Source organism: Rattus norvegicus, chromosome 12, assembly GCF_021556685.1.
Source record: "Rattus norvegicus strain SHRSP/BbbUtx chromosome 12, alternate assembly SHRSP_T2T, whole genome shotgun sequence".
Taxonomy (NCBI): domain Eukaryota; kingdom Metazoa; phylum Chordata; class Mammalia; order Rodentia; family Muridae; genus Rattus; species Rattus norvegicus.
In genome coordinates this window covers 1,081,493-1,106,788 of record NC_141545.1, presented here as the reverse complement: position 1 = coordinate 1,106,788, position 25,296 = coordinate 1,081,493, and the positions used below count along the sequence as shown (strand labels likewise).

At 42.3% G+C, this 25,296-nt stretch overlaps 1 protein-coding gene and 2 pseudogenes across 10 annotated transcripts in view; 2 read left to right on the top strand and 1 right to left on the bottom strand.

The window, feature by feature from the left end:
- The window catches only part of Spetex2l3 (Spetex-2 protein like 3), a 79,822-nt gene that overhangs the window by 22,998 nt on the left and 31,528 nt on the right, over nucleotides 1–25,296 (top strand). For 6 of the 10 annotated variants that reach the window (XM_087579583.1, XM_087579580.1, XM_087579588.1 and 3 more), the window contains exons 1-2: nucleotides 2,194–2,411; nucleotides 2,564–2,685. The exons of 2 other annotated variants lie outside the window; for them this stretch is intronic. The gene's annotated coding sequence lies outside the window, so the exon portion shown is untranslated. Of the gene's footprint in view, nucleotides 1–2,193; nucleotides 2,412–2,473; nucleotides 2,686–25,296 lie in introns of those variants that run through there. 2 more of the 10 variants (XM_087579589.1, XM_087579587.1) reach the window with 2 other exon arrangements.
- On the top strand, nucleotides 2,828–8,339 carry LOC148001922 (reticulocalbin-1 pseudogene; annotated as a pseudogene).
- Pym1-ps19 (PYM homolog 1, exon junction complex associated factor, pseudogene 19) lies at nucleotides 23,636–24,304 on the bottom strand (annotated as a pseudogene).

Genomic DNA, 25,296 nt, shown 5'->3' with positions numbered 1-25,296 from the left:
GGAACAAATGTGTGCCTGCTCTTGCTATGCTGTTTTTCCTTCTGTCACAAGGGCGTGGTGTCAGCTCAGAGGGACATAAGCATGCTTTGCGGACAAGCTGGATGTGAACTACTCTCTGATGCCCTACTCACCCCAGAAATCTTAGATGTTCTTAGAATTCTTGAATTCTTAGAATTCAAGCCTCTTACCTGAGGCTTGGAATCAGCCGCACATGCCAGGAGGACCACTAATACACCTTTCAGTCCTCTCTGCTGTTCTGTTCTTGCCTGCATTCGATGACTGAGCTGGCTGCACAAGGTAGGCCCTAGTTCTCATATGTTCTTTCATTTTCATCCTGGGAATATTCCCAACCTGTGATCCTTGTTACACCAACCTGCCTTTCAGAATTGATGAGTGCACTTCTCTAAGACAGTCTCTGTTTGCTAAGCAGGCACCTCTCTTTTTCAAAGAGATCATCTGTTTCTCTCAGGGTTCTAGTTCTCCCTCTTTGGAATCAGCAGCTTAGATTTAGAAGACTAAAGCAGTTTTTATTTTTTAGGGATTCTTGTTTTTTTTTTTTCCTTGTTTCTTTTCTTTTTTCCACCTTACATCCCAATAAGCCCCTCATCCCTCTTCTCCTCCCAGTTCAACACTTACAAATCCTTCCCCCACTACCTCCTCCTCCTCCCTTCTTCTTAGAGAAGGGGAAGTCCCACTTGGGTACTGCCACACCCTGGAACCTCCATTCATAACAAGACTAAGTGCATCCTCTCCCACCGAGGCACAAACAGGCCGTCCAGTTAGGGGAAGAAGAACCAATAGCAGGCAACATAGTTGGCAACAATCTCTACTCCAATTGTTAGGAGACCCACATGAAGACCAATTAGCACATCTGCTACTATATGTAGGAGGCCTAGGTCTAGCTCCCTGCATGCTCTTTATTTGCTGGTTCAATCTCTGTGAGCCCCTCTGAGTCCCAGTTAGTTGACTCTGTAGTAGAAGACTAAAATGTTTTATAGGTCAATATGGATTCATAAGTGGATGTGCAAAGAACTCTAACTTCTATGAAATTTACAATGCCATGAAAACACTTCAGCAAAAATTTTGGCATACTATTTACAATCTCTTGAACACCATTCCTCACAGAACAGGCGTGATGGAAATCCCGTAGTAACTGAAGAGGCATAGGCATGAAGGAGGAGAAATACTTGCTTACTCTATTGTTTGTAAGGAAAAAAACCTCTTAACTGAGCTTAAAAATCCGGTTGCGAGCCAAGAATTGCATGTTCCAAGAACATGTCTCTTCCTGTTACCATATCAAGGTACCAAACCGTTGGCTGCTTGTGGAGCCAGTATCTTTCTAAACCACGTGTGAGCAGGAGTTTGTGGGAGACAAGTACTTAGGTCAGGGATCAATCAGAACCTGGTACAGGTCTTGGGTCTCTGGCATCATTAGTTACAGATATGCCAAGATGCTTTGGGGAAGGTTTTAATTTAAATCCCAAGTTTATTTCAACGAAATCTCCCTGATACGATCTGTTGGGAATTTAGAGTGAACTAGACAAGTGTTCATTTTGGAGGGCAATTGTGAATTAGACAGTAAGTCCATAAACAACAACCAAACAAACAAACAACTAAAACAACAACCCATTCTGGGTGTATGACTCTCAGGATGCCCCTACTCAGTTCAGAGCTCTCAGTGAAAGGGTTGAAGAATCTTTGTTGCTACATCAATTTTTTTAATTGACATGAAAATGCAGAAGATTAGAGTCCACTACAGGAGTGGCAGGATCCTTTAGGTGATTAGTGAAAACATCACGTTTAGAGAACTCCTACAGGAAGACCCCTTCATTCTGTCCTGCTGGGTTTAGCAGTCCAGGGACATATAAGGAATTGATTTCTGTATGTGAAATGGGTTTGCTCCACTGAGGAAGTTCAGTGGGAGCAGGATGGCAAGGGACCCGGTTGTGAGTGGGGGGCTGGCAACAAGGTGCAGAACGAAGACCATGGCCCGGTGCCCTGCGGCCTGCCTGTGGGATGTGAGCTAGCTGCCCCCTCAGGATGCCTTCAGGTGAGGACAGGTGGGGGTGGCTTGTGCCCTGCTGAGCCGGTTTAGGAGATTGTCAAACACAATCCCAATGCTCGTAGTGGAGCCTGAACAGGTCCCCGCAGCCTGTAGGGGGCAGCGTGCAGCTCAGCAGGCGATGGGCGGGCAGATCATGGTGTGCCTGGGCCTCCGAAGAGCCACGAGAGGGGACTGAGGGGTCTTGGTGGAGCCCGGACCTCCGCGTTACGCGCCTCCCCGCGTTGCCCGTGTTGCGGAATGGCTGCATGTATCCTCCCCACCCCGGCTCCATCGAGCGTGAGCCTGGACTGAGGGCACACAGAGCTCTTCGATGAGCGTGGGACCTTAAGGCACTGGGAATTCGTAGGTGAGCGCAGAGCCTGACGGGAAGCGGCGCGCGCGATATTTTTGGCGACTGCAGTGGCGCGTGTGCTTGGGCGTGTTTTTCTTTCACATGTGCCAGCAGTGGGGTCGCCGCTGAGAGTGACTAAACTCTCTCTCCCTCTCCGATCGCCGCAGGCCAAAGAGGTGATTCTGCCTGCATGATGTCCTCCTTGCTGGAGGCGAGCTCTTTCCAGGCGCCACATCGCGATCAAAAAGAGAAAGAAAAAAAGAAAAGAAAAAGTGGAAGAAACAGCCAGGTAAGGGGGCGGTAGCGGCGCTGGGGGTCACCTGGGCCACGGTCCGGCGCGCTTTGACTGTGGCGGGGTTTCCAATGGTGACCTCAGCCTCGGAGTGTCCAGGGACGTAGCCCGGGCCAGTCCTGCCAGGGTACCTCGAGGCATGGCATTCGCACAGACCCCTAGTCTTGCCGCAGGTCTGGTCCCCAGGGACAGCAAGCTGCCAGAGCAGCAGCATCAATGTAGGTAGGAGACCCGCGGGCATTCTTGAACTCACTCGCCCAGCCCTGGGGAAGCAGTGCCAGAAGGAGGTGTTGCAAAGTGATCCCATTGGGTAGGGGAAGCGAGGATTCAGGGATGTTTGGAGAGCTGAAGCAGGGATTGCAAAGCCCATGGCATTGAGAAAGAATGGACAGGTGATTTGGAGTGTGCATGAGAGCTGTGCTCTGACATCCCCAGAGCAACTTGGGGCTCTCACCTCTCTCTAGATTGACTTGAATTAAATGGCCTTGTACCTCCCAGGGCAGGACAGGCTTTTCAGAGGCAGCTTAGCCTGGTGGCGCGCTCCCTGTAAAGTTTCTATTGTATGTTAAAGAACGGGAATCGGGGATCATGGGAATATATTTTCTTAAAACCTCAGGCAATGAATATATATATTATTTAATAGATTTCTTCTAATCTATTTGTAATTGGTTGCGCCTTGCAAGGGATTGTATTGGGAGGATGTAAAATACCCCTCCTTCAATTACTTGGAGAAAGGGAACAGAAACAGAGATTCCCTCTTTTTTAGCCTGCAAAGCTCTGAAAGATTACAGCTCCGCATAATTTAATTCTTTCCTACCTGCTATGAGCAGGCCTCCAGATCAGCAAGTGCCTTTGGAATGGTTTTGCTTGTTTTCGTTTATTTTCCATGGTGTTGTTTAGAAGGCCAGGAATTGCTAGGTGAATTTTAAATTTCAGGAGGTGACACCCAGAGTTTATGGTGGTTTCGTTCAAATATTGCCGTGTAGTTGCAGCATAAAAAAATATTTCCTGTGACAAGAAGTGGAAAAAGAAAGTTGATAAGCTAAGAAAAGTAAAGCCTTGAGCCAGACCAACCATTTGGCTTCCTCAAATATGGAGCAAGCATGGAATGTTGCTTTTTCAGAATCGAAAGGGTTTTTAGAATAGGGCAGTGAATACTGTGTGGTGCTAACCCGTCCTTTTTGTGGCTGACAACAATTAGGATACAGGTCAGAATGTGCCAACAGCACAGAGTTGGCACTGGAGGTATTTGAACTCACAAGTGCTCAGGAACTGTGAACGTTTCTCTGTTATCACCCTGGATCCATCTAGTGAAGTAGAGCACTTTGATGCTGTGTAAGAGGCCGTTGTGAGGGCTGGAGAGATGGCTCAGTGGTTAGGAGCACCAAGTGTTCTTCCAGAGGTCCTGAGCGCAAATCCCAGCAACCACATGGTGGCTCACAACCATCTGTAATGAGATCTGATGCCCTCTTCTGGTGTGTTTGAAGACAGCTGCATTGTCTAACGTATAAATAAGTATATTTTACAAAAAAAAAAAAAAGAGGCCATTGTAAAACTGCATCTAGCCTTGTCATCTACTGCTTCAGTTTCTATGTGGACAGGGCACAGTTGGAGAGCTTCAAGATCAAGTTCATTGCCTGTCTTTAAAGATCAAGTGTATCACCTAACTTTTTTTTTCTTTTTTTTCTTTTTTTTTTTGGAGCTGGGGACCGAACCCAGGGCCTTGCGCTTGCTAGGCAAGTGCTCTACCACTGAGCTAAATCCCCAACCCCCATCACCTAACTTTTAAACCAAGAAATGTAGCGTCCTTTTTGCTGCTTGTGTAGCTTTTAGTGATGTATCTTATCTCCTAGTACATCCTTTGTTCCCATGATAGTTGTTTTCAAGTATATATGATTATCCATCCTATTTGTAGACCTATTCAATATTTCTGCTTTTATTGGTTAAATATTTTTGGTGAATTTGCATTGTGATATCAGTAAAATCCTATGTGAATGTTTTAGAGAATATACCGGTTTGTGTAATTTCCCCTCAAGGATTTTTGGTGGCCTGTATTCACATTTAAAAGACTCGAATTTATACCATCCATAGCAGGATTGATAGGGAAGCACAATGGACAGTGAAAGTGTTGTTCCCGTTGACAGTTGTGGGAGCCAAGAAAGAAGTGTGACTTGCATATTTGCGACTAACAAAATCGAGACTGAGTATCATTACTTTTGAAGCCCATGTAAAAAATGATGAAATTTTCAGAAATCACCAGTTAAGAAATCGTAGTGTTGCTTATATGGAATCTGAGTTTCAAAGTTATGTTTCATTTTTCTTTATTCCTTAATGAAGCTTTTTATTAAGTTTTTTATTCACCATTTCACCCTTAGATGCACAGTGCTAAGATCATAGTAGGTGCTCAATAAATCACTTAACCATCAGGGCAGAGGAATGGTAAGAAAGTATGTATTTTCTATACGTTCTGTTAGTTTTGGGAACAGATGGTTTTAGGTTTACCAGTCATATCTTGGTATCTTGTCCCACATAAGACAACTTGACAGAATCCCCTTTCTGGCCATTATGTTCAAGTTATTTTTGTCTTAAGCCTTCTTGAAAATCATGGAAGTAGTGTAGAAACTTGATTATACCTGCAATATAGTGAAAAAGGTCAGTCTAGATAGGTAAGCAGTTATGTTTCTCCATGAGCTGATGTCTTAAAACATGTAAATTTTAGGAATTTAGTGTTGTGTTTTCTAAAGATACATCATACAACATACAGATAACATTGTAATAGAAAAAAGGAATCTTTTGATTTAGCACCAAATTCCATAAAGCAACGACTACTGCACAGCTCTCTTGGCCATATGAATAGCAGAAATTGTATTTCACTTTTTTAAAGCAGTAACAAAAGTACTTAAGGTTAAGCGGAGCCCATGGGAAAAGGTCCCGGTGGTGTTTCTCTTTGGTTTCTTGTGCTCTTTCTAGAGAATGGCTTTAAGAAATAAGTGCGGTCAGGTGGTCAGTGTGGTCAGGCAGTCATGAGCAGATGGTTAAGCAATGTGCTAGGACCCCATAGACCAGTGAGCCCAGCTGAAGAAGAGAGGCTAGGCAGTGAGCCCAGCTGAAGAGCAAGGCTAGCCAGTGAGCCTTGCTGAAGAGCAAAGGCTAGCCAGTGAGCCTGACTGAAGAGCAGAGGCTAGCCATTGAGCCTGACTGAAGAGCAGAGGCTAGCCAGTGAGCCTCGCTGAAGGCTGATGAGCAGTGATTTTAACATTTATATATAAGTTCTTCAGTTTTCCTAAAAGTTTGTACAAAAGTTTGCCTCCAAAAAGTTCGCTTAAAAAGTTCTCTTTGCACTCTTCTTATCTCCTTTCCTCTTGCTCTTATGTCACAATAATTTCCTTACTCTCAAGGCCTTATTCTCAACGCTATACCTTTACTTCTAAGTTATTCTTGAGTTCTGTCCTGTTCGGTTCAGTTCTGTGTAAAAAGCTTTCTCTCTCTTTGTCCTCAGCATTTTTATATCTTTCGGAATACATCATCACATGGTAAAAAGTTCACCACAAGTTTGCACACGAATTCAAATCATAAGTTGAATAATAAGTTTACAACAGAGAATATTTACATGCATATCCATTAAGAGTAATTATTAGGATAAACTGTCATCATCAGTCACTGGCTCTACAGGTTCGTGGAGAGTAAAAACTGTAATTTTTGTGAGAAAAGAGTAAATGAAATTACCTATAGGCAAATCCAGTCAATTTTTTATGTTCGGTCCTTGCACCTATAGTAAGTCATTAATTTTCTTTTTATGAACTTTGGTTAATTGGTTTATACGCTCTTAGAATGGGCTCTAATTTGGAGATGCCCGCTTGGTATTGCAGAAGCAATTTACTCATGACACTTTAAGAATGGAAGAGTTTTCAATGCAATTTTGATTATCAGAGAGAACATAATAGCAGTCCTATTATAAACGGGCTTTGAATTACTAATCTAATTTTAGGAATTCTTTTACAATCATCATTCAGAAGTAAGAAATCATCTATTTGTCGATACAACATCACTCCAAGACAATACATCTTTGTTCTTCTGTGGTGATCTGTTCAAAAAAGTAGACTAAAGAGCATGACAAATACAGAGGCAGATGCTTACAGCCGACCACTTAGCTGAGAACAGGGTCCTCAATGGAGGAGTAAGAGAAAGGATTGAGGGAGCTGAAGGGGTTTACAGCCCCATAAGAACAACAATAAGGAACACCCAGAGCTCCCAGGGGTGACACCATCATCCAAAGAGTACACATGGACAGACCCATGACTACAGCTGCATATGTAGAAAAGGATGGCCTTGTTGGGCACCAATGGGAGGAGAAGCCCTTGGTCTTATCAAGACTTGATGCCCCAGTGTAGGGGAAAATCAGAACAGGGAGGCAGGTAGGCCTGGGTGGTTGGGTGGGTGTGGTAACACCCACAGAGTAGAAAGGGGAAAGGGGTGTTATAAGGGGTTTTATGGATGGGAAACCAGCAAAAGGGATAACATGTGAAATGTAACAAAAGCCCTCTCTGGGTAGGGGACAGCGGATAAGGTGCTGCTAGCCCCCTACTTCCCTGCTGCCTCCCTTTGTTCGTGACTCTGGTGCCAGGTGTCATCCTGGGACTCTCCATGGGCTGCTGCTGGCACTGGTGCTGGCGTTCAGGGCCAAGAGCATGATGAGCAAGGAGCACATAGTTTGTCCCGATTCAGAGCTGGGCCTGTGGCCACCAGAGGACAAGCATAGCTTCCTGTACGATCATGAGGTCTTCCTGGGCAAGGAGGACACCAAGAACTTTGATAGCTAAGCCTGGATGAGAGCAAGGAGAGGCTGGGGAAAATTGTTGATCCAATTGACAGTGATGGAGGCAGCCTTGTTACTACTGAGCAGCTGAAAGTTTGGATCAAACAGGTACAAAAAAGATACATCTACCATAATGTGGCTAAACTCTGGAAGGATTATGATAGGGACATAGACGAAAAAATCTCCTGGGAAGAATACAAGCAGTCTACTTTTGGCTACTACCTGGGAAACCTTGCTGAATCCCAAGATAGCTCTGATCTTCACACCTTTAAAAAAATGCCTCCATGAGATGAGAGGAGGTTTAAGGCTTCAGACATTGACAGCAACCTGACAGCCACTTGAGAGGGATTCATTGCCTTTCTGAACCCAGAGGAGTTGAAACGTATGAAGTAGATTGTAGTTCTGGAAACCCTGGAGGATATCGACAAGAACAGGGAAGGACTTGTGGACCAGGATGAGTATATTGTGGACATGTTTTTCCCACGAGGACAATGCCCCTGAGCCAGACTGGGTTTTGTCCAAATGGGAGCAGTTCAATGATTTCCCAGATCTGAACAAGGATGGGAAGCTGGACAAGGATGAGATTCGCCACTGAATCCTCCCTCACAACTATGACCATGCAGGGGCTGAGGCCCGGCGTCTGGTGTATGAGTCAGACAAAAACAAGGATGAGATGCTAACCAAGGAGGAGATTCTACAAAACTGGAACATGTTTGTGGGAAGTCAAGCCATCAATTACAAGGAAGATCTTACCAAAAATCATGATGAACTTTGAAAGCCACTCAACCATCATGGGCTTTGCGCAGATGTTCTGGGTGATTGCTATAGTTGTCAGTTGTATAGCAGTTGTGTCCCTAAACCATGAGAAACCTTACTAAAGCTCAAATCACACATTGCTCCTCAAACAATAATAGTTCTACACCCCACTTTCATCAATGGACAGTTCGGGGAAACAGAAATTAACCAGAGACATAGAGAAACTAACAGAAGTTATGAAACAAATGGATTGAACAGATATTTATAGAACATTCCACCCTAAAACCAAAGGATATACCTTCTTCTCATCACTTCATGGTACCTTCTCCAAAATTGACCATATAATCGGTCACAAAACAGGCCTCAACAGATACAGGAAGATAAAAGTAATCTCATTCATCCTATCAAATAACAATGGACTAAGGCTGGTCGTCAATAACAACAAAAATGACAGAAAGTCCACATATACATGGAAGATGAACTCAATGTCAACTTAGTCATGGAAGAATTAAGAAAGAAATTAAAGACTTCTTAGAATTTAGTGAAAATGAAGATACAACATACCCAAACTTATGGGACAAAATGAAAGCAGCACTGAGAGGAACTCTCATAGCTCTGAGTGCCTGCAAAAAGAAACAGGAGAGAGCATATGTCAGCAGCTGGACAGCACACCTAAAAGCTCTAGAACAAGCATTAAATAAACCCAAGAGCAGTAGAAGGCAGGAAATAATCAAACTCAGGGCTGAAATCAACCAAGAAGAAACAAAAAGGTCTCTACAAAGAGTCAACAAAATCCGGAGCTGGTTCTTTGAGAAAATCAATAAGATAGATAAACACTTTGGCAGACTAACCTGAGGCCACAGAGAGTGTATGCCAATTAACAAAGTGAGGTCTGAAGAGGGAGTCATAACAACAGAATCTGAGGAAATTAAATAAACTCATCAGATTGTACTACAAAAACCTATATTCAACACAATTGGAAATTGTGGAAGAAATGAACGATTTTCTAGACCGATACCAGATACCAAAGTTAAATCAGGAACAAATAAACCATGGAAAAACCCCATAACTCCTAAGGAAATAGAAGCAGTTATTAAAAGTCTCCCATCCAAAAAGAGCCCAGGACCAGATGGGTTTAGTGCAGAATTCTATTAGACCTTCACGGAAGACTTCATACCAATACTGTGCAAACTATTCCACAAAACAGAAACAGACAGAGCACTACCAAGTCCCTTCTTGAAGCCACAACTACCACACAAAGATACAACAAAGATAGAGAACTTCAGACCAATTTCCTTTATGAATATTGATGCAAAAATGCTCAATAAAATTCTTGCAAACTGAATCCAAGGACACATCAAAACGATCATCCATCTTGATCAAGTAGGCCTCATCACAGGAATGCAGCGATGTTTTAATATACGGAAATCCATCAACGAAATATCCATGTAAACAAATTTAATGGAAAAAACCCCATGATCATTTCATTAGATGCTGAGAAATCATTTGACAAAATTCAATACCCTTTCATGAATAAAGTCCTGGATAGATGAGGAATTCAAGGCCTATATCTAGACATAGTAAAAGCAAAATACAGCAATCCAGTAAGTAACCTCAAACTAAATTGAGAAAACTTGAAGGAAAATCAGGTTTTCTAAAATCAGGGACTAGACAAGGCAGCCCACTCTCGCCCTACTTTTTCAATATGGCACTTGAAGTCCTAGCTATAGCGATCAGACAATGAAAGTAGGTCAAAGGGATACAAATTAGAAGGGAAGAAGTCAAAATACTAATATTTGAAGATGATATGATAGTATACTTACGTGACACGAAACTTCCACCAGAGCATTACTTAATCTGATCAACAAATTCAGCAAACTGTTGGAGTATAAAATTAACTCAAAGAATTAAGTAGCCTTCCTCTATTCAAACGGTAAACAGGCTGAGAAAGAAATTAGGGAAATGATACCCTTCACAATAGGCCCAAATAATATAAATTATCTTTCGGGTATTTTAACGAAACAAGTGAAAGACCCAGATGGGGTGGGGGTGGGGCGCTGGAGGGGGAAAATGGACTGGAAACCTGGAAAGGGAATAACATTTGAAATGTAAATAAGGAAATATATCTATTAAAAATTAAATCTAAAAAAAAATTAAAAAAACTAAGAAATAATCAAAAAAAGAAAATGTGAACAAGAAAGAAATTTTTGGATTTGAAAAACGATGAATGCCAGGTATTTGAAAAACTGTATGACCATGGTAAACCCTTTAATAAATTTGAGAATTTTTTTTTACTTGTTAATGTACTGGGTCTTTTTTTTCCATAGTGAATAGAAATATAGTCCCTTTCTGACTGTGAGGCTAGGAATCCAGATGTAGTGGAATTTATTATTTGTTAAGTCCTGAACCATTGCGCCTGCCTCTAACACAGCTTATGCTAAGGCAACAGGCCAAGGGGACATCTAAGCCATAGACCAAACTATCTGGACTAACAATTACAGGTGAAATTCCTACTTGTAAATGGGAGGAGAGGAATAAAGGATACCTGTGAGGATTGAAAAAAAATGAAATATACCCCCAAAATCCAATAAAAATGTCAAAAATAAAAAGAAGAAATAAAAGAACTTAGGAAATGCAAAAGATTGGGGTGCCATTCCACAGTCATGATGTGTTTCTTCTGTGATAGCTTACAGATTAACTCACCTCTCTATGACTGTTTTCTTATTTGAAAGTAAGTAATGGCATCATCTGTGGACTGATTGGTAAGAACAAAAGCTTTGCCTAACTTGAATAATAGGTCCCTCCAGAGCATGTGCTTAACATTCTAAGCACAGAGATATTTGCTGAGGGGAGTAAAAACAATATCCAAACATAAAACAGTGATTTAAAAAAATTCTGCACGCTGGTATTAAAGGCATGTTGCAACTTTAACCAGCTTTGTAGGTATTTCTAATAAACAAACGAAGAAACAAAAATCCTATTACAGTTCTAGCAGTTGCATCCAACAAAGAGAGAGCTGTGAGGTAGTGTGTGCTGCTTCTTTCCCCAGATACTGCTGGGCCTCAGGCCTGCATCCAGTGAGCTGGACCTAAGAGCAGCCTAGTTGAAATTCCTACTGCCATGGCAGGATTCTGCAGGAATATTTTCCTTTGACAACAAGGAACCTGTGTGGAGGAGACCTCTTAGTGAGGATCTCTTAGTGGATCCTCAAGGACTCTGCAGTTCCTATTCTACAGGGAGAAGCCCTGCCAGGTCTTTGAGTAAGGCCAGACAGTTGTTTGGGGAAATCTCTGGTCTTGTGGCAGAGGTCAAGGAATGGGTGAAAGAATGGCAGCTCCGCTGAGAGCAAAGGCTACCCCTTCTAGGCCTATGACCTCCTAATTGATCTTTTCACCTGATGCCTTATTCACATTTTCTTACTATCATACAACTATGATCTTGATGAACAGCTTGTCTCTTATTTTCTCAATCAGGTCTTTGTTGTCACAGACTTTTTGAACTTACTCCAGCAACTGGGACTTTTTCATACCTTCTGTATGCAGTAGGACCCTTGGTGGGCCTGTCATATCTAAAATAGAAGCTCTGGTAATCCAAAAATTGGTTCCCAGTATATGTCAGGCCAGGAAAGATGTCACCCATCATTAATGAAAAAGCAAGGGAAAAAATTACATAGGAAAAATATGTGCCTTAATCAAAAGAAAAGACCCTCAACTTCCAAGGAATCCACAATCTCCACCCCTCTGTTTTTAGCTTTGCATAGTGATGTTGTACAAATGGAGATGGTAGTAAAAGGCATTGCTCGTCCCACAAAAGTCATACATGAGCTTCACTCTGACATTAGTGAGGTTAGGTGGCATTAAAGCACACATTCAGGTGGCATTACAACACCTAGGATAAGAACACAGAATCCATATATGACAATGCCAAATGGCCTCCCTCCTGAACTTATGGACCCATTAAAATTGAGGTTTAACCTGACCTTAGGCCTTTCCAGTCCGTGCCCATCCTCCTGATTTTTATGTGTGATATGAGTAATAGATCACAGTGCAGCCCACAATATCCTTATGATAGGACTTGGAAATTCAGGAAGAATGGTATTGGAGAAGTGATGGCTATGTCATTACAATGTAGTAACACAAGGTCCAGGTTGACGTTTGCTCACTGATGTCCAATTTAATTGTCTTGTTGTGTTTCAAAAAGTGAGGATGTCCAACTTAGTATATAAAAGGCACAGAAATTTATAATTTTATATATACCCTGTAGTTGATCCCTATATTCCCAAGAAAAGGGAGTTTTATTACAAAAAAAATAGTATTATAGACCATTGATTTTGTGGAATACATGGATGTGTAAATGAAACAATGTCAAGGTGTGAAGGACTGCACAGTAAGCAAATATTTCCAGGTTTTACACAGTCAAAGTATAGAAGAAAGATATTGGCCTCCAGAAAAAGGGAAAACCTTGGGAATAGAAATGTATATCACATCCATTGTCTAAGGTGGTAGATTTATTTTTAAGAAAAATCTCCCTCATCCATGGTCCCTAGAGATTTGGGTGCTAAGAAAAATCTCTTATCCAATTCAGGGTTGTAAGCCTTTCTCCCCAGCAAAAGCATTGATGACTTCTAGTGAAGCAGAGAGAAATATCTAGCTTTGGAATAGAGGTTGCCAAACGGTATTTCTGGTGACACATTAGAGACTGCAGGAAAGGGCCCCCACAGAAATTGATCAATTTGGGGAGAGCTAGTTAGCAGGTAGGCCATAGAACTTCCCAGTGACATCATCAGTAAGCCCTTCATTGGACAATCTATTGTATCTAAGAGATCCCTTGAATCTTCTGTGATTGTGTTGTGGTGACACCAACTGCCTTTGGGAAATTCCTTCAGTTCCCTTTGGGCTCACAAACAGGCATGTTTTGCCAGCTGCTCAGGTTATTTGGAGGGAGAGTGGAGATCAAGAAGAGACCACACCAAGGCAGAAGGAAGCTGACCTCCTGTCTAGTAAAACAGGAAGGATGAAATCATTCTGGGGAAGGCTTGGTGAGTCCTGGGCAGAGTTGGGGAACTTCCTTGATGAGGTAGGTTTGAGATGTGCCTTCTAAGACTAGGCCTTACAAGCATGAGCCTTAGGATTTCTCAAAGGCAAACCAAGAGTCAGGAGTTCCTGATCATTAATTTGAGAGAAAGTCAGAAATTGGTAAGCCTTCAGTTTCTTTTCTAGAAGCTTTTTAATTGTTTGTGTCAATGAATGGCAGAGGAAGGCACTGTGAGATTAACAATGTGACCATCCACGGTTGGGAGTTAAAGCACTTCGTCTTCTAGATTACTGTAGGGTACATAAGTCTCTGATGACAAGAACAAGGAAAGATGCACCCCTAGTCATGAGTTTAGGTCTTAGATACTTTGGGCTGGAACACATATGATTAGAGCTTGATGGTGCTAAACATTATGAACTCCAGGATTTACCTGCACCACATCTGATATGACATAACAATGTCCCACATGTTTATGTCTGAGTCAGGTTATACGTTTCAGGGCGAGGGGTTCTATAATAGTGAGCTTGTCACATGTATGGCATTAGAGGTTGGAAAGAGGGTCATAGCTTAAGAATCCAGCTTGAGGGCTGGAGAGATGGCTCAGTGGTTAAGAGCACCAACTGCTCTTCCAGAGGTCCTGAATTCAATTCCCAGCAACCACATGGTGGCTCACAACCATCTGTAAAGGGATCCGATGCCTTCTTCTGGTGTGTCTGAAGACAGCATCAGTGTATTCATATACAAAATAAATAAATAAATCTTAAAAAAAAAAAGAATCCAGCTCGAAGAAAGCTTTTCTGCTGTTTCAGGCATTCACCCAGTCTCTACCATTTCCTCTTCCTCAACCTCCTTTTGGGACTCAGAATGCTCTTTTCCTCCCATGGGCCATCAAATATGCAAATTCACTTGGGTTTATCTATCTACAGGTTTTGGTAGGAGGGCATCATCCCCAAATGTCATCAGTAAGCAAGAGAAGCGTCTAAAGGAACTGTAGGAACTCAAATTTGAAATCCAGAAGTGTAAATTCGAGAGGCATGAACTTATCAAATCCTGGACCTTTATATCTATGATGATTGGGACTACAGGTAGTCATTATGCCCAGTAACCTGTTCGCTGTCTTGTGCTCTCTCTCTGCTAACCCAAGATTTCCTCATATCACGAGAGAGTTTCACCTCTCATCCTGGATTTTGAGGAGCCTTGGCAGGCATTGGCTTGTGAGATAAGCTAGGTGCTGTGTGTTTAGGGTCAACCTCCTTTTTACTTGACCCTGAGCTCCTTGGATTAGCATAAGTTCTGTCAATAGCTGGAAGGACCTGGTTACACTTGATGCATCTAAGTGAGGGAATGAATTTCCTGCATGCCATCACTCATTTACTCTGATTTTGTTCACTATACACTGATTCTATGGCATCTCCATGGAAGTAGTTGGCATTCTAATTGTGTTTGTATATGGGTTGGTATGTATTTATATGAACGTATTTCTGGGTGTTTTGCTCAGGATCTGGAGAATGGGACCTTTGATGGGATCTAAGGATCTGTCTGTTGGACAGTTTGCGGGTCATGATAGTGAGGAAGCCCACATGGACCAACAGAACTCTTTGCACCTTCTATTTACTTTGGTGGTAGATAGGACTCTCCTGAGGGAAGGAGGGGTTACAAATCCTCTTCCCTGTCAAAGTAGTTATGCCCTCTGGGAATTCATGTAACAATAGGAAACAAGGTTTGAGAATCCCTGCTTTCAAAACAAAAGAAATGTCATCATAACTATCTGTTGGACCCAAGGCTGTGGCACAGACTGGAGGAAACTTCTTACAGAATTAGTCAATGCCTTCATGCTTACCTGGCCAACTCTTGACAGTCAGCTCCATGGACCTGGTAACCTGGCTCTGTTGTCCTGTGCTCAGGATAATAAGTTTAATCAGCACAAATAGGACCTGGTTCGAAGGAGCAAGTATGTGCCATAAATTGGTTTTAAGTAATCAAGTCAATAGTCTGATTTCACGTAATATTTTTTTGCCTGATTTGAACTTCATTTATTTTTTGACTTTACTTTTTTTTTTTTTTTTTTTTTTTAGCTATCAGGGACCATTTATTGTGACCTAGAAATGGTGATTGTGATAATAAATTCTGGACATTTGTTATTCCTAAACAGGCATTTCACAGGCTCCACCCACTCTAGTACAGAGGGGTCTTTGCAGAACTATATCTCCACAGCCTTTTAAAGAGTCCTTAGTTCAAAATAAATGTTTGCTGATTTGCGTAGAAATATTTCCTTGAAATAATTGTTGTTGTTGTCTCACTGTTGTGGTTTTGCTCTGGTCTTTGTGTTTGCCACATTCTTCCCTCCCCACTCTTAAATTTGAATTTTTTAATGGATATTTCTTATTTACATTTCACCTAATTCTGAAATCATGAATTCAGACAGTTATTTGTTCCTTGGGCCTTGCCCTAAGACAGGCTGGATCTCAAATTGCTAATACTTCAATCCGAACATGAGATGAAAATGATGGCTATGCAAATGGTGACCAACTCAATAAGTTATGCCATGGAGAGGTACAAGGAGCTCATACAAGTGAATAGTTCCTACCTGTGAGTCACTGACAGAGATGAGAACCCAGCACTAGGCAGGGAGTGCTTCTGTCCTGTATGACTTTGAACAAAACTCAGGGCTCTGCTTCTACAGTGTCTGACTCTTAACAGGAAAGCCTGCCTCCTGGCACAGGGTCTTGGATTTGTAACTTTAGGACTCAGTGGTCCTACATGTGAAGAGTTTAGAAGACCCTCCAATTGTTATTTTCCCCATTAACGATCGCTCCTCTACATAGAAAAGATTTGCACCATGATGGGAATATCAATCAACTCTCAACTTCTAGGACACTGACAGGTTCTCTGTGATCCATGAGATACACATGCAAAGATTGTATAGCTATTAGGTCTTTATCATCCCTCAGAGTGTATTTGCCCTCTACTTGCAGATGGTTTTAGCATACTATGGACATATGAGCACCCATATGGTCCAATTCTTCTACCTTGATGTATATAAAACATCTTAGTGTCAGGATTTTCAGAAGTACTTTGATTCACAGGGAATGTGGCCTCTGGATTTGGCCTCCTCTAATTGGTGCTAACTTGTATACTGTGGCTCTAGCCTGTTGATGTCTGGAGATGAGGGCCCTTGAAAGGATGATTGTACTTGCAGGAGTGACAGGCAAATAGAAGCTTCCTGGGATTTGACATTTATTGTTTGTGGTTCAGCAACACGCACTGCCAGCTCCTGCGTGAATGGATTCAATTGAAGAACAATGTAAGGATTTTGCTGAATGAGAACAGACAACTGCTGGTGGAGCAGACTAAACTGCCAGCATCCTATGAGAAAGCAAAGAGGTTCTGTGAGGAGGCCAGCAATTACATCTGTGTCCTTAGAGCCAAGCAACAGCAGGTAGGTTTAGGCCTCAGGGACAGGTTCTCCTCATGTCTTATCATAAACATAGACAAACCAAGGTAACTGTCCATTACTGTTACATGTACTGACCTGTGTCCCATCCAAGTGTTCATTTATGTGATCATTTACAAGGCTTTCTGTTGAGATAGCCCTTTTTCAAGAAACTGCATGTTTGGAAAGCAAATGGTCCTGCTCTTTGAGAATCTCCAGTTTATTAAGGGAGATAGGTTGATCACACATCACAGCACTACATGCCATTATGTGTGGAGGGTGCTATGTGGGAGCCCCTCTTTAGACTTGCACAGGGCTTTGAGGGATGAAGCAAAAGCCTGGAGCTCATTTTCTTTACAGGGATCCTGTGAGATTCCAGGAAGGTAGTAGTTTGCGGGGAGGAGAGCCTGGTGGAAATGCTAAAGATATGGTTCTCATTGTCCTCTTTTGGTGGATTTGTTCTATCTCCCCCATTTCCCTGTATATCAAGACCATCTCTTCATGCTTCCTAAATCTTGGGTAGCAGACAGAGCCTGAGTAGCAGCATGTCAGTCCTGTTTTGTTTGAGGGTTGCTAGAGAGTTCATATCTTGTCCTTATACTCTGAAGCTGGTTGGAAGAGCAGGGATATGGAAAGGGGTTCTCAAACGCAGAGAATTGGCATGAGAGATTTGAGACTTCAAGAACAAAGTTATCCATATATACCCCCATTCTCATCAAGAAGAGTGCTATCTAGGCCCTTTTATTCCTCTAGAGAAAAATAGCTGAGTAGAAATTCTTAAAATAACTGCTTTGAATAGTCTCTATTATGTTGTTCCTCCAACAGGATGGAAACTTCATTGTTTTATGTTGTTCCTCCAGTATGATGGAAACTTCATTGTTTTCTGCTGACGTCTGATTTTTCGTGAGTGTGTGTGTGTGTGTGTGTGTGTGTGTGTGTGAGTGTGAGTGTGTTTGTGTGTGTGTACATTGCTGTGGTGACCTATAATTTGTGGGTATTCGGGGACGCCACATAATGACATCTGATTTTGTCCAGTCATTCTCTAACTTAGACCTAACTTAGACCTTTTAGCCTAGGTCTCTCAGCAAACCTTCAGCTTCCTGTTTTGTGCTGGCCAGCAGTCTTTGCATCATTTGTCCAGTTCCAGGTAGAGCCCCCTCTCTTATTTGTCTCAACACATTCTTTAGCCATTCAGTTATTTTAAAAATAAGGATTAGATTTCTTCACTTTACCTGAGTAGAGGTATCCCCCTTGAAGATCCTGGTTTGTCTTATTGGCTTCACCATGATCTTACATGGAATCTTATAGTGCATCCCTCTGCTGACATTGTTTTCCTGACTATATCGTTGGCCTGGCATTCTTTCAGGCTAGATTCCCTCTCAGTCTTGTACAGAAAGTTGTAGTTCAGAAAAGTCACTGTCGTTTATTTCATTATTCTCCTTCTAACTGATATTGAGGTTGTTTTAATATCACATGAACTATAATGTTATGAAAAGTTCCTGAAAACTGACCATGAGTCACTCTCTTCCTCTGATGCTTCCAAGCTCTTCTATGAAGGAAGCAGGGTAGTTTTAGTGAGGGGCCTATGATGAGTCAACATGAAGCTTACTGAAGGCTTTTCTTCAAATCCTCTCTCTGGGGAATTTGGTGTTGTGTTGTTTAGGTTATCTGTGCAAAGTTTGTAACTCAAGTAGGACCAGCAAGTATCTGCATAGAAAGATTTTCTGAAGTGGAAATAAGTACAGGCCAGGACAGCACAGCCTGCTGGAGTCTAAGAGACTTGTACACATCATAGCTACCACTAATTCCTCACTGAACAGGAAACCTGCTGGATAAAAACTTAGTTTTCCTTTGGGTGTGTGTGGGTGTGAGTGTGTGTGTGTGTGTGTGTGTGTTTGTATTTGTGTGCGTTTGTGTCAGTATATGTGTGTGTGTGTATCCATGTGTGTAAGGGTACATGTGTGTTTGGGTGTGTGAGAGTGTGTATGTGTGTGAGTATGTGTGTGTGTTTATATGTGTATATGTATGTGTGTATGTGTGTGTGTTTATGTGTGTGTATGTGTGCGTGTTCGTTTGTTTGTGTGTCTATGTGTGTGTGTGAGTGAGTGTGTGAGTTTGTGTGTGTGTGTTTTTCTGTGGATGTATGCGAGTGTGTGTTTGTGTGTCTATGTCTCTGTGTGTGAGTATGTGTGAGTGTGTGTGTTTGTATGTGTGTGAGAGTGTCTGTGCATGTGTATGTGTGTGTGTATCTGTGTGTGAATAAGTGTATGAGTGTGTGAGTGTTTGTGTATGTGTGTGTATTTGTGTGTGTGTGTCAGTGTATATGTGTGTCTCTGTCTGTGTGAGGGTGCATGTGTGTTTGTGTCGGTGTCTGAGAGTGTGTGTGGGTATGTGTGTGAATATGTGTGTGTGTTTATGTGTATATATATATGTGTGTGTGTTTATGTGTTTGTATGAGTGTGTGTTCGTTTGTGTGTGTTTCTATGTGAGTGTGTGAGTTTGTGTGTGTGTGTGTGTGTGTGTCTAGCACTCACCTCTATAATTGACATGGTTCATCTGTGCCTCCCAGTAAATAGCTATAGCTTCATCAATCTTATCTACTTTTGGTTGCAATATATATATGTGTATATATGTATATATGTATATGTGTACACACACACACACACACAGACACACACAGACACACACACACATATATATATATATATATATATATATATATATATATATATATATATATATACATACATCCTATATACCCATGTGGGGCAGTCTCTGAATGATCATTTGTTCAGTGTCTGTTCCAACCTTTTGCTTCCATATCCCCACCTATGAATATATTTGTTCTACCTTTTAACAAAGAATGAAGCATCGCATTTCGGTGGTCCTGCCTCTTGAGAGGTGAATGCTAGCAGCAAACATTGAACTGAGACTGGCCTTCCCATTGGAGGAAATAGTGAAAGTATTGGAAGAGCTGAACGGGTTTGCAAACCCATAAGAATAACAATGCCAACCAACTAGAGCTCCCAGGGACTAAACCATTACCCAAGGACTATACATGGACTGATCCATGGCTCCAGCTGCATATGTACCAAAGGATGGCCTTGTTGGGCACCAATGGAAGGAGAGGCCCTTGGTCCTGCAAAGGCTGGATCCCCCTGTGTAGGTGTATATGGGATTGGGGGACAAATTAGATGGAGAACACCATTATAGAAGAAGGGGATCTTTTACTTGCTTGGTTAAAGTCACACCTAGGTACTTTGTATTATTTGGGTCTATTATGAAGGGTGTCGTTTCCCTAATTTCTTTCTCGGCTTGTTTCTCTTTTGTATAGAGGAAGGCAACTGATTTATTTGAGTTAATTTTATACCCAGCCACTTTGCTGAAGTTGTTTATCAGCTTTAGTAGTTCTCTGGTGGAACTTTTGGGATCACTTAAATATACTATCATATCATCTGCAAATAGTGATATTTTGACTTCTTCTTTTCCGATCTGTATCCCCTTGACCTCCTTTTGTTGTCTGATTGCTCTGGCTAGAACTTCAAGAACTATATTGAATAAGTAGGGAGAGAGTGGGCAGCCTTGTCTAGTCCCTGATTTTAGTGAGATTGCTTCAAGTTTCTCTCCATTTAGTTTAATGTTAGCAACTGGTTTGCTGTATATGGCTTTTATTATGTTCAGGTATGGGCCTTGAATTCCTATTCTTTCCAGGACTTTTATCATGAAGGGGTGTTGAATTTTGTCAAATGCTTTCTCAGCATCTAATGAAATGAGCATGTGGTTTTGTTCTTTCAGTTTGTTTATATAATGGATAACAGTCTTACAGAGCAATAGTGATAAAAACTGCCTGGTATTGGTACAGACCCAGACAGATAGACCAATGGAACAGAATTGAAGACCCAGTAATGAACCCACACACCTATGGGCACTTGATTTTTGACAAAGGAGCCAAAACCATCAAATGGAAAAAGATAGCATTTCCAGCAAATGGTGCTTTTTCAAGTGGAGGTCAACATGTAGAAGAATGCAGATCGATCCATGCTTATCACCCTGTACAAAGGTTAAGTCCAAGTGGATCAAGGACCTCCACATCAAACCAGATACACTCAAACTAATAGAACAAAAACTAGGGTAGCATCTGGAACACATGGGCACTGGAAAAAATTTCCTGAACAAAACACCAATGGCCTATGCTCTAAGATCAAGAATCGACAAATGGGATCTCATAAAACTGCAAAGCTTCTGTTAGACAAAGGACACTGTGGTTAGGACAAAACGACAACCAAGAGATTGGGAAAAGATCTTTACCAATCCTACAAGAGATAGAGGCCTTATATCCAAAATATACAAAGAAGTCAAGAAGTTAGACTGCAGGGAGACAAATAACCCTATTAAAAAATGGGGTTCAGAGCTAAACAAAGAATTCACAGCTGAGGAATGCCGAATGGCTGAGAAACACCTAAAGAAATGTTCAATATCTTTAGTCATAAGGGAAATGCAAATCAAAACAACCCTGAGATTTCACCTCACACCAGTGAGAATGGCTAAGATCAAAAACTCAGGTGACAGCAGATGCTGGAGAGGATGTGGAGAAAGAGGAACACTCCTCCATTGTTGGTGGGATTACAGACTGGTACAACCATTCTGGAAATCAGTCTGGAGGTTCCTCAGAAAATTGGACATTGAACTGCCTGATGATCCAGCTATACCTCTCTTGGGCATATACCCAAAAGATGCCCCAACATATAAAAAAGACACATGCTCCACCATGTTCATAGCAGCCTTATTTAGAATAGCCAGAAGCTTGAAAGAACCCAGATGCCCTTCAACAAAGGAATGGATACAGAAAATGTGGTACATCTATACAATGGAATATTAGTCAGCTATCAAAAACAATGACGTTATGAAATTCATAGGCAAATGGTTGGAACTGGAAAATATCATCGTGAGTGAGGTAACCCAATCACAGAAAAACACACATGGTATGCACTCATTGATAAGTGGCTATTAACCCAAATGCTTGAATTACCCTAGATGCCTAGAACAAATGAAACTCAAGACGGATGATCAAAATGTGAATGCTTCACTCCTTCTTTAAAAGGGGAACAAGAATACCCTTGGCAGGGAATAGAGAGGCAAAGATTAAAACAGACACAGAAGGAACACCCATTCAGAGCCTGCCCCACATGTGGCCCATACATATACAGCCACCCAATTAGACAAGATGGATGAAGCAAAGAAGTGCAGGCCGACAGGAGCCGGATGTAGATTGCTCCTGAGAGACACAGCCAGAATACAGCAAACACAGAGGCGAATGCCAGCAGCAAACCACTGAACTGAGAATAGGACCCCCGTTGAAGAAGTCAGAGAAAGAACTGGAAGAGCTTGAAGGGGCTGGAGACCCCATATGTACAACAATGCCAAGCAACCAGAGCTTCCAGGGACTAAGCCACTACTTAAAGTCTATACATGGTCTGAACCTGGACTCTGACCTCATACGTAGCAATGAATATCCTAGTAAGAGCACCAGTGGAAGGGGAAGCCCTGGGTCCTGCTAAGACTGAACCCCCAGTTAACTAGATTGTTGGGGGGAGGGCGGCAATGGGGTAGGATCGGGAGGGGAACACCCATAAAGAAGGGGAGGGGGAGGGATTAGGAGGATGTTTGCCCGGAAACCGGGAAAGGGAATAACACTCTAAATGTATATAAGAAATACTCAAGTTAATTAAAAAAAAAAGAAGAAGAAGGGGTGGGGGATGGGATGAGGGCTTATGTCCAGGAACCAGGACAGGTAATAACACTTGAAATGTAAGTAAAAATATTCAATAAATGAAAAAAATACTGAAAAAATGAATTTGTGACCAATGGTGCTGGGTTAATTCCTCACATGTTGATCAGATCTTGAAGAAGCTCAGATTGATAGATTTCTAGGGTAGGAGCGCCCAACTTTCCCTGCTTCAATAAAAATAGGGCTATGTATTCAGGTCCTTCTCAGCTTAAGAGATACAGGCTGTCTCTTCACAGATCATGGGAGACAGAACAAAACAAAACAAAACAAAACAACCAAAAGTTCAGAGCCTACAGACTGGAAAAAGGAAGCTGGGTGTGGTCGTTGTTTGGCCTTGTCTACCTGGATGGTTAATCACAAGAGCTCCACTTTTCTGTATTTGAAATATGGAAATGAGCTGCAGAAATGAATCAGCAGTTAAGCACAGTGGCTGCTCTTTCAGAGGACCTGGGTTGGATCCCTAATACCCACATGGCTGCTCTCAACACTCCATAACTCTAGTCCCAGGGATCTAATGCCTTCTTCTGATCTTTCTACACACCAGGCACACACGCTAGTGCACAGATATACATGCAAGCAAAACACCTGTGGACATAAAAACAAAGAAACAAACAAATACAAGCAAATAAATAAATCTATGGAAACCATTATATCTCAACAGGACATAGGTTTGCTACAAACAGTAAGTGAACTTTTTTTGTCATCTACTTGAATTTATTTTTACATTCTTAAATAAAAGATGAAAAGGAGGAGGAGGAGAAAGAAGAGGAGGAGGATGAGGAGTTGGTGGAGGTGGTGGTGGTGGTCTTGGAGGCCACAGAAGTTATTCATAAACACTGAACAGGAACTAAGACTCCAAATCTTCGGTACTCCTTGTATCCTCAGCCGATCCCTAACAGACTCCCACCCTCTCAGGGTTCCTTTTCAACAAGACACCCAGATCAGCAGCAGAGGTACCTGGGGTCATCACTCAGATTGTGAACAATGGGATAGAAGGGAAAAGTTCAAAAATGGGAGCTGAGAAGGAGAAGGGATGAAGAAGAGAGATCCTAGGCTCTAGAGGACAGAGTCGGGCCACAGGAGGGGAAAGTGAGCCAGTATGGGAGTGCCCCTCCTGACTGTTGTGGCCCATGCCCCCTGGACCCCAGAGCACCCCATGGTTTGTTCTTCAGTCCACTCCCCTATTCCTGAAGCCTCACAGACCCAACTCCAAGACCTCCAGCTCCTCCTCCAGAACCCTGTGCCATGTCAGCTTCACTAGCTGTTCTCTGCTGAACTTCCCGGCCTGGAAGTGCTACTGCAGCTCCTCCACCTATCAGATTCTTCCTTAGGTGCTTGATCTTCTTGGCTTTCTCTGTGGGAGCAGCAGAATCGGGTGCATGGAAGGCAGCTAGAGTTGTGGCTTGGGGGCCATGGTGAGCACTGGGTGTCTGGGCTGAGTGTCCCACAGACAGCTTATCAAGGGTCCTGCTCAAAGACTCTGCAACTTTCTCCTGAGGCTGGCTTCTCTTCTCCTTCCACTTCAGGTTGCATTTGTCTGTCTTGGAGAGGCCTGCTTCACCACTGTCAGGTCTGGATGGGGTGACCTCTGTGGTGGCGTCAGGGCACTGCCCTGGGGGAAGTTCTGGTTTATTCTTGAAAAACTTCACATACTTGTTTTCAAAGGCTGGGATTCTTGGAGCACGTATCCTTCTTTGACCCTCAGCTGCTTGTGCCTTGTCCGATCGGGTCTCTGTGTTCAGGCAGTGTAGTTGCCGCTGGTCTCGTCAGTTACATAGAGAGTCGCCATCGAACCCAAAAAATGAATTTCTAGGGGTAATAAGTGGAATTGTCCTGCTTTTAAGCTCTTGATAAATGGCAGCATTCATTCCTTTTTAAAATTGCTTTTTAGGTGACCTGGGTTGGATCTGGAATTGTGTTGGCTTGTTTTGAGTTTGAGAACTCAAGTAGACTAGGCCTTTTATATGCATTATTGTTGCTGTCTAGTGGATGAGTTTGGTCCATTTTAAACCTAATGCAGGCACCACAGAGTGAGTTTGGAGAGGATATACTTAGAACAACTCCCTGGCCTCTGGGTTAAAAATTCTAGCTGTCTTCTAGATAACCCACTGTCTCTACAGGGAAACCTTGCTCAGGCTACCTTCTTAATTTCCACCACCTTATGTCACTGATATGATGGATGCCTGAAGAACACTTTTCTTCAGCCAGATCTGCTTCTTTCCAGGTGCCCCCTTGTTCTTTGTCTAGAAGGCTCATTCATGTTCATCTCCTTCCACAAACCCTGTGTATCCTTCAGAACACAGTTGAGTTCTTCCCAGCATATGGGGATAACACCAGACAATGGAGACTCTAGAGTCAGGAAAACATCTAAGAAGCCAGGACACTCAGATTGCATATGATCCTGATAACCAATGGGGAAGACAGGGTGGATATACAGATGGCCACTTCTCTATTCAATATTTGAGAGCTCACATGCACTTCATAATTCAGGAAAGACTCTACATGTATACCTGCAAATAGCTCAGCTGATTACTACTAATTGCTTGGTTTGCTCTGAGTTAACTTCTAATCCAGGAATACTTCAAGAGGAATACAAGGTTCGACGGCCTTTGCGTATTCAAACCCAGTTGCAGAAATACCAAGGAGGGAGAGTTACAGGAATATTAAATACAGAAGCCTCTAGCATGAATCTCAAGAACAAGGCAGCCATCTAACCAGAGGAGCAAGCTTGAGCTTTGAAGTGAAGGACTTTGCTCCCACCCACTCCTGGCTGGAGATGAG